The 12,322-nt window shown below is 43.3% G+C and overlaps 1 protein-coding gene and 1 pseudogene across 1 annotated transcript in view; both read right to left on the bottom strand.

Annotated features, from left to right (window-relative positions):
- Positions 1-12,322, bottom strand: part of Smyd3 (SET and MYND domain containing 3) — a 619,144-nt gene that overhangs the window by 168,649 nt on the left and 438,173 nt on the right. The gene's annotated exons all lie outside the window — the stretch shown is intronic.
- Positions 6,638-7,029, bottom strand: LOC105943729 (annotated as a pseudogene).

Genomic DNA, 12,322 nt, shown 5'->3' on the forward strand with positions numbered 1-12,322 from the left:
ATACAGGATCGCCACCTTCCTCTCAGTCTTGTCTCTGGACCTTGTCACTCATCCTGTCCACTGAGTTTTCCACTCTCCGTGCCTTCAAGCTTTGCGAAGCTGGCAGGTCTCATCTCTCTCCATAGCACAGTCCCCTCTCTTGTCCATCCCTGAACTGCCACTGACATTTGACGCTCAGGTTTGTGGCCCCTTCTTGGGATAGGCCATCAGACATGCCCAGGTGGAAGAGGGAGACTTCTTGGCTTGTGCACCACAAAATATGCCCCCATGTCCACCCCCACATTGGGTGCACTGCAGCATAGCGATCTCTTTATGTCTGAACTCTGAAAGGGTAGAAATTCTATTCCATTCTCCTGCCGTGTTCAGAAGCCGAGACTTTGGTCCCTTGTGTCCCCGTCCTTCTACCTCTGAATGTCAATTGGATGTAGTGACTTCTTTCCAAAGAATAGAGTATGGAAAGGATCAAAATAGCAGCTACACAGTGGGCGTGTCTAAAACATCCCCGCAACCAAGTGGCCCAGTGAACTTTTATCAGCAGAAAGTCACGTAGACATCACAAACCCCCACGAGAGAGGGGACACTCCACCCCATGGTGTTCTTTCCACTTCTGCCTGGTGCTTCAAAAGATACCACAGAGATCCAAAGTGAAGGCTATCTACAGAATATCCCAAAACTGGGCTGGAGAGATGGATTAGCAGTTAAGGCATTTACCTTAAAGCCAGAGGACCCCAGTTGGACACATGTAAGCCAGCTGCACAAGGGGGTGCATGCGTCTGGAGTTCGTTTGCAGTGGCTGGCATGCCCATTCGTTCTCTCTCTCTCTTATATATATATATATTCATATATATATATATATATATATATATATTTATTTATTTATTTATATTTATATATATTATATAATTATATATGTATTATATATAACATATATATATATGTTTATGAGAGAGAGAGAATATTCCGAAACTATCAAGACCATGAAAACCCAGGAAGACCACCAACTCTTGTCAACCTTAACAGACTATGTGGAGTTGGTGCCCTGTGGTGCCCTGGATGGGATCCTGGAGGGGAAACATGTTCAAGTGACAAAAACTTGAAACTACTGAAAGACGCAGATGGAACCTGGCAACGCACCATTGCTGGCTTTGAGTTCTGACGTGCCCCATGGCAATGTGAGATGTGCCCCTGAAGGAAACTGAATGCGCACATGGTGGTTCTCTGCACTGTCTTTACAACTGTTTTGAGAACCCAAAGTGATTCCATAATAAAGAGTTTATGCCAAAAATAAAAGAAATTCTATTCCATTCTCATGGGGAAGGGATAAGAATGGCCCAGTCTCACACTGAGCACTAAAAGATGCATGCTGAGTAACTGTGGACAGAGCACATTCACTTCCAGTGACTTTGTTGGCAATGATCGTTAGACAACAGCAACAGAGCTGGCCAGGTAGGGTGGTACCTGCCCGTAATGCTATTTGGGGAGCTGAAACAGGAGGATGGCAAGTGTGAGGGGCAACTTTGGCAATTCAGCAAAATCCTGAATCAAAATTTAAAAACTTGGGGCTGGAGCGGTGGCTTGGCGGTTGGGGTGCTTGCCTGCAAAGCCAAAAGACCCCAGTTCGATTCGCCAGAACCCACGTAAGCCACATGCACAAGGGGGCACATGCATCTGGAGTTAGTTTGCAGGGCCCAGGAGGCCCTGGAACACCTATTCTCTCTCTCTCTGCCTGCCTATTTCTGTATCTATCTATCTCTCTCAAATAAATAAATACAAATAAAACATTTTTTAAAAGTTTTAAAATCAAGGAAAAGAACAGGGGATGTGGCTCAGTGGCACAGCACTGCCTAGAAGACATGAAGCCCTGGATTCAGCCCTCAGCGCTGTAAAACAAGCACTTACCATCCTCTCTCCTTCCTTCGCTTTTCCTTCCTGCTCTAGTCCTGGCTACAATAATGCCTTACCAGCAACCTACAGAGGCAAGCTTCAGGAGCAACACAAAGGTATAAGAACCCTGTAACCTGCAACTCTGAAGTCAGCAGGGAACAGACCTATGAGTCGAAACAGTTCCATGTGAGGCCTGGAGAGATGGCTCAGCAGTTGAGGCACTTGTCTAAAAAGCCTAGCGACCAGGATCCTCCAGTACCTATGTAAAGTCAGTTGCACCAAGTGGCACATGCATGTGGAGTGTGTTTACAATGGCTAGAGGCTCCTGCACACCCATCACCCCCTCTCTCTCTCCTTGAAAATAAATAAGTAAAAATATTTAAAGACAAACTCCATGCCACCCTTACTAGTGACCTGCAGACTAGTCCCAGGCCATAGTAAGCAAGGAAGGTGAGAGAAGGCTCCCTAGAGAAAAGATGCCAAAAGAGGTGTCTAAAACCTAGAATCAGAAGTACCACTTAGGGCTAGAGAGATGGCTTAGTGATTAAGATGTTTGCCTGTGACATCTAAGGACCCAGGTTCAATTCCCCAGGACCCAAGTAAGCCAGATACACATAGTGGCACAGGCATCTGGAGTTTGTTTGCAGTGGCTAGAAGCCCTGGCATGCCCATTCTCCCCCTCCCCCCCGCTTCTCTCTCCCCCCTCTTTTCCAAATAAATAAATAATTTAAAAAGTACACCTTAAGCTTCTTATTACTGATGGAGAACAATGAGAAAACACCAATCCAATAATAAATTCTAAAGCTTTCTCATTTTTCTCTTCAGCTAAAGAGAAGAGAATTGGCATAAACTCAATACTTGGACAAACGACTTTAATTTTCAAAACTTGAAGGTGATAACATCTGATAATACCAGACACCACATGAAGAAGTAAATGGAACAGAGGGGCTGGAGAGGTGCTCAGCTCTTGCCTGTGAAGCCTACGGACCCCGGTTCGAGGCTCGATTCCCCAGGACCCACTTTAGCCAGATGCACAAGGGGGCGCACGCGTCTGGAGTTCGTCTGCAGTGGCTGGAGGCCCTCGCGCGCCCATTCTCTATTTCTCTCTATCTGCCTCTTTCTCTATCTGTCACTCTCAAATAAATAACAATAAACAAAATAAATGGAACACGGGCATGACATCTTGCCGTAGCAAGTAAGTGAAATATTCCCATGCTTACACCTTGGTTAAAAAAAGACACACAGTGGACTGGCAAGATGGCCCAGTGGTTAAAGACACTTGTTTGCAAAGCCTGATGTCCCGGGTTCTCTTTCCTAGTACCCACACAAAACCAGAGGCACAGTGAGGCCCTGTCGTGCCCATTCTCATTCTCTCTCTGTCTCTCTACTTATAAATAAATATGTTACTTTATTTTTTTAAGACTCACAAACCTCCACACGGTATCCTGTTCTCCTGCCATGCTTGGTCCCCCTCACGTGGGAGGTGCCAGGCAGTGTCTCCATGAACAGAAGGCCAAGAACTCAATGTGCTACACGCTCTCAGGCATCGGCTGAGAAAACTCAGTTCAAAAGGAATTACACACAACAGTCAGGGAAGAGGACTAGGCAGAGGCAAGGTCGAGGACCCTGGAGCCATCAAAAACAGGGGCTTGTTTACTCATTTATTAAAGGTTCACCATGTGCCAGAGGCATTCGTAGGCACTAAGAAGGAAGGAGAGAAACTGCCTTTTAAACCATTTTGCTTTATTTCCTTCTCCAAATAAGTCCAATAAGAAAGTAAAATATGTCACCTTTCTGTCTGATTTTGACAAATTTTAGCCTTCCTCACCCAAAGATGATTTGCCTGACTATTGGCCATACTTCTTCATAAGTCACTCTGTCAAAATACAAATGGTAATGATGCAGGGTGGCATCTTACTCTATCCTATCATTTAGAAACCAGAGTCCGCTGCTCTTCAGTGGCCCTGGGAGGAATGCAAGCCTCCACACAGGCTCCAATCCTGCTCATGAAGGATTGCTGGGGTGTATGAACGCCAGCTGGGGGGCATGGCATCAAATGGATGGCTTTTGAATTCACTCTCTGGCTGCCTAACTGCAGCCACCAGGATTCCTAAATTAGCGCCACAAAAGGGAGGTATATGCTCTTTGAGAAAGGGCAGAAAGGATTAATCAATTATAAGAGAGCAACTGGCTGGAGGAAGGAAGAGAAAATGAAGCCCTGACACTTTGTCTTGTTGAGTGTCTCTGGTTTTTGTAGCCATTCACATGTGGAATGATCAGATAGATAAAAAGGACCATTCCTCCCAGCTCAGCTCTCCTCCCATCTCCCCCTAAATAAAGCAAACCACTTGCTCTTGTTTCCAGAATCCCCTCTGCCTTCCACAGCCCATGCACAATAACCAGGAAATATGTCACTTCATGTGGGGGGTGAAATATGCTAAACTGTGCATAACCTACATTTCGAAACCACTGGCCAATTTGTTTTGAATAGGAAGAGCCTAGACATAAAAGACCAGAACTAACCAGAAAACTATACACCAAAGGTGTCGTGAGAATTAACTGGAAAAAAAAAAACCTCCACGGAGGCCTTGGAATGGCTCCTGGCCCACAGAAAGCAGAGTAACTGGTAACAAGAACATAATTATAACAAAAGTTCACCAACTATAAGGCAACTTAGTAAGGTGCCTTGTGTTAAGGACACTAAGAAAAAAAAATCACTGAACCCTGATAGGCTATCAGTTGTAAAACAGATTTTAATTTCCAAGATCTTGGATTAATGAAATACATAATCACCACACTCTTAAGTTCCTAGAAGAAGAAAATCATACTCTATATAAATTTTATCTAAGCACACAACATTTATGTCACTATAGGAACCCCAGGTCCTGTGTTTCTGACCATCTTTCTGTCTCCTGGAATCTCACTAAGCAGCTAGGTTACACTGGCCCTCTCCCAAGACTTTCAGCATCACACAAGGGTGTTGACCCCTTTTAGTTTCACAGTTTTGCTGGGTTCTTTTTTTCCCTACCACTGTCTAGTCAGTCAAACCCCAAAATATGACCCTGGTATAAAGTTACAGGGCTTGTGCCAAGTCAATAGGCTTGCCAAATATGGCTATATTCTGGAGGTGACTTAATACACATATGTTCCCGACAGCATCCTTCCATATAGAATTAAGCCATGCAATTTGCCTTGGAACTGAATTTAAATGAGTTATTTTACCACTCAAATTCTCATTGCTTTTCTAACTATTACATGGCTCTCTAAAATAATCAAGTGAAAGCATTTTGGGGGGTAGACTGGGTAAAGGAGTGGGAGATGGATTTCACAGTCATTCATTAGCCTAACGTTGGAATAGCAGGGTCTTTATGGAGAGCACTGGCCATCCACACAAGAAAACTGAAGGACATGCACAGACTTTTACTAGAACCTGCCTACAGCTCCGTGGTAGAGCCTAGCCTGTGGGAGGCCTTGGGTTCAATAACAGGTGTCTCAAAAACATAATAATAATAATAATAATAATAATAATAATAATAAAGATGTTTAAACTGGGCATGGTGGCGCATGCCTTTAATCCTAGCACTCAGGAGGCAGAGGTAGGAGAATTGCTGTGAGTTTGAGGCCACCCTGAGACTCCATAGTGAATTCCAGGTCAGCCTGGGCTGGAGTGAGACCCTACCTCGAAAAAACAAAAAAAAAAAATAAATAAATAATAAAGATGTTTAAAAAAAACTACACAGGAACAGAAGAAATACAGGAAAATACATTGTTTCTGCATCATCCTTGCAAAATGCAAAGCTAGGGAATAAGTAATTAAAACACCAGCGCTTGTTGGTTATTCAAAAATCTGAGGGAATTATCCATGAATGATCACTCTCTCCTAATGCATGTGTGCCTTTCAGATATTTAGAATTTTTTTTTTAAATAGCTATACACAATTCTCAGCCATTGGCAGTCTGAATATGCTGCCTATGGTCTGGCCATTGAAACTCTATATTGTTCCTTTGGTTTGCCCTTGTAAAACTCTTGTTCAGGGGCTGGAGAGATGGCTTAGTGGTTGAGCGCTTGCCTGTGAAGCCTAAGGACCCTGGTTCAAGGCTCGATTCCCCAGGACCCACATTAGCCAGATGCACAAGGGGGTGCATGCGTCTGGAGTTCATTTGCAATGGCTGGAGGCCCTGGTGTGCCCATTCTCTCTCTCTCTCTATCTACCTCTTTCTCTCTCTCTCTCTCTCTCTGTCACTCTTAAATAAATAAAAATGAACAAAAATAAAATCTTGTTCATACACTCACTCATTCAGTCAGTCAGTCACTCCATGTGGTATACATGGGTATGTGTATATGTGAATTCGTATGTGTGCAGATGAACTGCTATTTGTGCAGGTATGTGTGTACACATGCACATGGAGACTAGAACTTAACATCATATGTCTTCCTCAATTGCTCTACACCGTATTTTTGGGGACAGGATCTCTCTGTAAACCTTGAGCTCAGCAAGATAGACAAGTTAAGCCATGAACCACAGAGATTCCCCGTCTCTGCTTCTCCAGCACTGAGATTACAGACGCATGGCTCCATCCCCAGTATTTTACATGGAAACTTGGGATTCAAACTTGTGTATGTGTGTGGGAAGCACTTGACCCACGGGAGCCTGCTCCCCAGAACTTTGAAGAGATGGGCAACTGTTTTTGGTTGTTGTTATATAAATGAACCCATTTATTGCAGGCCAGGGCCGTCTCAAATGATAGGGCTTCTACTGGTCCTTCAGGTCCTTCAGTCTTCTGGTGGCAGACGTGATAGCAGAAGTCGTGATGTAGCTCCAGCCCCGCGGGCCACTGTTTTCATGCAGGAACCGCAGTGCCAGATGTCCACAGCCTGTTGTTTCATCTTGGTTTTGCCACAGAAGGAGCACGTGGACTTGGCATGCTGGCTGATTTCAATTTTCTTCACCATTTTCCAGAAGGAGGCACCACAGCGGGTCCCATACCTACTGCCGATGCGAAGCTTCTTGGTGCAGTTGGCCACGTCGCTGTGACCCGAGCCAGACCACAGAGAGCCACAGGCAACTTTTCTAAATCGGAGGTTCAGCCAGGTGTCCTTCTGCTCAGTGTCACAGCCCAAGTCTCCTTTTCTTGAGCTATACATATTTAATGATTTTTAATTTAAAAAACCTGAAAATGATCCTTTCTCTTCCTCCAGCTTTATTTTGCCCAAGCTCTCTCCTCATTTTCCCCAAACAGCTAAATGTAAAACAGAACACACTCAGCGAAGGAAACAAGGTTTGATAATTATAGTAAACATAATTGAGTTTGCAGAAGTGATGTCTCCAACTTTGAATTCAAAGACAATGGACAGCATAGCAGTTCAAATGCAAATGAGTCTTTGGTTTCTGAAATAAAAAGTTTTCAGTGATGGGGAAAAGAAATGTTTCTTTACGGAAAATACAACAGAGCTATTCCCTGGTAAAGATTCTTTTTGATGCCAGTTACATCTTAATAAAGCTTAGAAAAATAATTGAAAAGCCTATTAGAAGGGAAGTAAACCAAAGTATTATCAATAAAAGATAAGTCTAAAAACCTAAAATAACAGATCACAGGGAAACTGAGCAAAAATGAAAGAGAAATGATGCATTGAAAGGAGGGGGTTAAGAGAACACAAAAGAAAGAAGAAGATTGACAAGAATAGAAAAAATATAAGAAATAGAATGATTTACATGGCTTTGATAAGTTTTAGTTCATTGTCAACCTAAGTGGAGAAAAACAAAAAAGCTAATTTTCAGAAGCAAGTGAATGAGGCGCCTGTCTATGGGTAAATGTTGAGGGTGCCAACTGATGCCCCATTGTCTCTTATGTGCTAACTGAACTAACTTCAGAAGACTATGATGCCAGCTCCCCAAATGTCCTGGCTAATGACCAGTGCTCAAATGCACTAAGCGTGTCTTACAGGGTCATACAGATAGATGGGCTTTTTCTCTAAGAGGGAGCAGATGGGGCAGAGGGTATGCACTGCTCAGAGAACTGCCAAAACTCTACCTAAAATGATGAGCCCTACCTTCCCAAATGCCCTCAAGTGCTTATAGGGAGCGCCAGCAAAAGCCTTTGAACCAACCAACTGCCCTTCCTTGCACAGGTGGCGGTATACACCTCGAAGCTGTGTCGCCGTATCAAGGGGAAGACTAAATATCCTCAGGTTTAGTAAGAAACTAGATCCATGCAGAAAGGTAGTTATCAGTGTAGGTAGCAATTAGAGGCTGAGTAGGATGCTCTAAGAGTATTAAAAAAGAAACCAGAGGGGTCGGAGAGATGGCTTAGCGGTTAAACGCTTGCCTGTGAAGCCTAAGGAGCCCGGTTCGAGGCTCGGTTCCCCAGGACCCACGTTAGCCAGATGCACAAGGGGGGCGCATGCATCTGGAGTTCGTTTGCAGTGGCTGGAGGCCTTGGCGTGCCCATTCTCTCTACCTGCCTCTATCTCTCTCTGTTACTCTCAAATAAATAAATAAAAAATGAATAAAATATTTTTTAAAAAAGAAACCTAAAGGTATGCAATCATCAAATCCCAAAACATCCCAGGAAGTGACCAAAATAAACACCACTGGTCCAAGTCTTATCTCCCCCAAAGCGGAACTCAAACTGGCTGGAGCTCTTTGGCCTTAATACAAACTATTATCAGTGTATCAGGAGAAAAAATTGCTTTTATTTACTTCATCTTGAAAATTTGCCACAGTGGGAATCTTCATCATATACTGACATAGTGTGCTCTAAATAATACCGAAGCTTCAAACTAACAAAGTTTTTTCTTTTTTTTTTTTCAGGATTTAACAGTGAAGAAAGGGGATAATGGACAGTAATTCTCAAAGGGTTGACTTTTATCAGTTAAAAACAAAATAAAAAGTAGCAATAATAGCTGGGTGGGGTGGCGCACTCCTTTGATCCCAGCACATGGGAGGCAAAGATTGGAAGATCACCGTGAGTTTGAGGCCACCCTGAGACTAATTCCAGGTCAGCTTGAGCTAGAGTGAGGCCCTACCTTGAAAAACGAAACAAACAACAACAACAAAAAAAGTAGCAAGAACAAAAACCCCCTAAGTATGATCCAAAGCTGATCTGTGATGGCCCTATCACCTGCTCCTCAAACACAGCAGTTTACCTCTTAAGAGAAACCCAGGAGTTTAACAACGAGTGAGATTAAAATGTGGTTGGTAAACTGTTCCCAAAGCATAACAGAACTTTTGAAAGGTTTCCCATAATTCCTATTTAAATTAATTTTTTTAAACTTCTGAACACAGTGATTCTCTTTATTTTAATGATTAAAAAACAAAGCCGGGCGTAGTGGCGCACACCTTTAATCCAAGCACTCGGGAGGCAGAGGTAGAAGGATCGCCATGAGTTCAAGGCCACCCTGAGACTACATAGTCAATTCCAGGTCGGCCTGGGCTAGAGTGAGACCCTACCTTGGGGAAAAAAAGATAACAGCATGTTATCTCTTAAGCAAAAAGGACTTAACATGGAGTTCATCACTACTTTGTCAGTTCAACTCATAATTAACTAAATAACTAATGAATGCTTGTTGCCCTGATAGGTCAACATCATAATTAGGGACAGTATGCCCCCTGGTGAGCCCTAAACCACTTGCCAGGGTGTAAGTGTCTGATAGTCAAACACTGCTCACCTTTCCCAGACAAGTGGGTTAGCCATGCTACCTAATTGCAGCCGGGGTCTCTTTCTCTTAATGAGTCCATGGATTGAGGATATAGGCCAAGAGAAGATGGGGGAGGCAGTGAGAGCCAGCCACAGCAAGAAGGTACGAGAGGGAAAGACTTCACGCCAGCTCACCCGCCCGCATGCCCACCGCTCGCTGCCACTCTCGCAGCCGTTCCTTCTTTCCATCTCTGCGGCTGCCACGTGTCCCCATCCTTGGCTTGTAATTGGGCAGTCCCCTGGCTCGGCTTCTTCCCAATCCGATCTTTAAGTAGTGACCGGCTAAATCTTTCTTAGGAAGAGATCCGATTTTTCCAGACAGAAGTATGAGATCTACGCAGTGGCGTGACGGAGAAGACCCACTGCGACCTCTGCTCGTCTGGTCTTTCCGTGACATCCGACAATCAGTGCACGTTTCAGTGATCTGGATTCGTCGGCCAGCATGCGCCGGCCACGTCCGCTCCTCCTTTCAGGCTATGTCCCTTTTCATCGCATTCCCGATTTCTCACCAACCATCTCTTGTAACTTTACTCATCCTTTAAGATCAAGTGCAAATGTCAACTCTTTCAAGAAATTGTTCTGCATTCCATTAAATGCGTACTACATATTCACATAACACTTCATTCACACATTAACATCCCACGGACTGCTTTGAATTAAAGCTAATTATGAAAACATCACTCTCTGCCACTGCACACTCGGTGTCTAAAACTTGACTCTTAAGAACGTTTTGTGACATTTGTTTAAATAATTATCTTTTCCTATTTGTAAATTCCTTGAGGTCATGATCCTTATCTCCTTTGAGTGAATGGTTAACATGAAAATTAAATATGATATACATATAATGTTTATTATAGTCATATTGTGATACTATATTTCATGATGTTTTATTATGTCAAGGTTCCATTCACCCACCATCCTCTGACAACGAAAACAAAACCTCTTATACAACAGCACACTATCCTCTGTGCTTATCTTGTGTCCTTTTCTATATTCCAGAAGCAATTGCTATTCTAAATTTGTTTTTGTTTCTTTTTTGACATAGGGTCTTGCGTTAGCCCAGGCTGACCTGGAATTCACTATGTAGTCTCAGCCTGGCCTTGAACGCACAGCAATCCTCTTACCTCTGCCTCCCCAGTGCTGGGATTAAAGGCATGTACCACCACTCCTGGCTAAATTTTTGTTTTGTTTTGTTTTGTTTGCTTGTTTTTGTTTTTCCAGGTAGGGTTTCACTCTCTAGTCCAGGCCAACCTGGAATTCACTATGTAGTCTCAGGTGGCCTCAAACTCATGGTGATCCTCCTACCTCTGCCTCCTGAGTGCTGGGTTTTAGCAATGCATGTTTTTGGCTTCTTGTAAGTGAAATTCTACTGCATCTATTATTTTTACAACTTTCTTTTTTCTGACTCAGTAAATTAGGCACCTAAGGTTCATGTATGTTGCTGCACGTCATTATAGTTTATTCATTTTCACCAAGAGAACCTCTTGTAAATGTGATGTCTGTGAAACATTAGAGGAAAAGAATGTCCAAGTGAAATTATGAACGCGAAACACAAACAAAAGCAACACCCAAATGTTACTTATCAGGAGGATGTATTATATTTTTATGCTAGCACCTACAAGTGTTTCTATTATATAGTATGTCTCTACAAATAATACTTTTTAAAAAAAAAAAGGGAAATGGAAAAAATTTTGAGAAAAAGTATGACTGGTTCTCTATGGTCACCTCCTCTTTAGAACCTGCCATGCTCAGTAAAGATAGTTTACTGTAAATATGTTTTAGTTAAGAGCCTGAGATATTTATCCACAAGATCAGCCCCAAGGCTGTAAGTGAACAGGCAGCTCTGAGTTGAGACAAGGAAATCAACAGAAACCATGATACAGTGATCTGCCCAGACCTAAGGGAGCAGAACATTATTTTTTAAAATGTTTCTATTTATTTATGGAGAGAGATGGGGAGTGGGAGAACGGGTGTCTGAGGGTCTCTTGCCTCTACAAACATACTCCAGACGCATTCACTACTCTATCTCTGACTTCATGTGGGTACTGGGGAACTGAACCTCTGGCTGGCAGGCTTCATCAGCAAGTGACTTTAACCTCTGAGCCATTTCCCCAGTTCTAGAGCATCATTCTTATGGGGGTAATTCTATATGCCTGATAAACCACTAAGGTTTGCAAGTGTGACTTTCTTTCCTCTAAATGTCATTCCCTAAAACCCTAACTTCACGCCCTCTCCCTGTCTGTGTTCTCTTCTTCCTTCTCCTCCACAGCTCCCCTCACCAGGTATGGACCAGCTATGGAGCACTAGGAAGAATATATGGATAATGATGTAAGCGATTTGTTTGTTTGTTTTGAGATAGGGTCTCACTCTAGCCCAGGCCAAACTGGAACTTACTATGTAGTCCCAGGCTGGCCTCGAATTCACAATGATCCTCCTACCTCTGCCTTCTGAGTGCTGGGAATAAAGGTATGAGCTACCACGCCTGACCCTAAGGTACTTTTATTTATTTATTTTTATACTACTAGGTATTCAGAACTAGATATGACTCTCTCTCATAGAGTGGGCCTCGAATCTAAACCAGAGAACATAACAATCATGCCACTTTTATACTAGTGGGCACACCCTGCCTGCTGTATGTCTTAGAGGGTCTATGGCTGGGTAAGACCACTGATGCCTGTTCTCCTGCAGCATGGCACTTCTAGCACTAAAACAGCAAGAGCAGGGAGGAAGTTTCTAGCTCT

This window comes from Jaculus jaculus, chromosome 1 (assembly GCF_020740685.1).
Source record: "Jaculus jaculus isolate mJacJac1 chromosome 1, mJacJac1.mat.Y.cur, whole genome shotgun sequence".
Lineage (NCBI taxonomy): Eukaryota > Metazoa > Chordata > Mammalia > Rodentia > Dipodidae > Jaculus > Jaculus jaculus.